Below are 1,406 nucleotides of genomic sequence, written 5' to 3'. Positions count from 1 at the left end.
CTGCAAGTGAGTGCTGTTATTTCTCCAGACTCAAAGGGCATGAGGCTAAAATTTCTACCAGGAAGTTTGTGAAATGGTCTGCTGGCAGAATGTCTATAATAGAACAAATGTGTTTGATTTCATGTACCATCATCCATACAGATGATGCAACCAACAAAGACATGTGTGGTGGTGCACGCTGGTAGGCTAGTCTTAAGAAGTAGAGAGAGGAGGATCACAACATTAGACAGTGGACATGAAAGCTTGATCCTGAGTCAATTCTTAGAATCCATGGGAAGTAGAGAGAGAACCGACTCTACAAAGTTTTTCTAGCACACATGAGAGCACTAACATTTTATAGTTTGGCCAGTGAGATGGCATTAAGAGAAATGTCATTGTAAAATTAAGGTTATAAAATGATGCTATTGTATAATAATTTAGACCATGTGACTGTAGTATCTGATATTGAGGGAAAGAAAACATATTAAAGTCTATAAATATATGTGTTTATTTTAGAATTCACAATTGTGATAAGTAATTGGTGAAAATATTTTTAAAGACAATATCCAAATATAAAAATTGTATGGTATCACAAGAAGAGTTAATCGATTTGCCTGATAAAGAGACTGGGTATTTTATATAGCAATAGTATTTTGGGTGAATAGTTTTATTAAATTATTTCCACTTAATTGTGAATGTTTCTATAACATATAAAGGTATTTCTCAGGTCCCAGTCAATGGGGGAGAAGGGAAGGAGAAAGATCAATTTTCCCAAAGTAAAGAAAAGAAAAATAATTTTCTATACACATATGTTGTGTACAGAATGGATTCTCTTGATGAACCTGGGGAAATCACAGTGAAGTGGCAATAAAGGTTCCATGAGTCTCCAAGTGGTGACACGTAACACACTGTCACCAGTCCATGATGACCTCTGTAGACCTACAGAATAAATGCTGTGAGTGCAAGCATGTGTGTGTTTGTGTCTTGATAAACATGCAGTTCGTGTTAAATAACGCATGCACTGACACGCTCTAAAACACTAGCTTGATGGGGGCTGGGAATGGCACCAAGGATAAGAGCACTTGTTAAGGAAGCAGAAGATCTGAGTGTGGCTGTCAACAACCACATAAAAAGACTAAAAAGACTAGCGTGGGAGCTGAGAGAAGACTCAGCAGTTAGAAGCACATACTGCTCTAGCAGAGAACACAGGATTAATTCCCAGTAGCTACATCAAGAAGCTTACAACTACTTCTGACTTCATCTTCAGGGGATCTGATGCCCTACTGAGGACATCTGCACACATGTGGACACAGATGCATGTAATTAAAAATGAAAAAATCTGGGCTGCAGAGACTGCTCAGAGTTCAATTTTCAGTAGCTACATCGAGGTTCATAACTGTCTAGAACTGTAGCCCCATGAGATCTGC

The sequence above is a fragment of the Microtus ochrogaster genome, unplaced genomic scaffold (genome assembly GCF_000317375.1).
Source record: "Microtus ochrogaster isolate Prairie Vole_2 unplaced genomic scaffold, MicOch1.0 UNK1, whole genome shotgun sequence".
Classification (NCBI taxonomy): Eukaryota; Metazoa; Chordata; class Mammalia; order Rodentia; family Cricetidae; genus Microtus; species Microtus ochrogaster.
The sequence above is the reverse complement of the archived record's forward strand: the minus strand, read 5'-3'. Positions refer to the sequence as shown.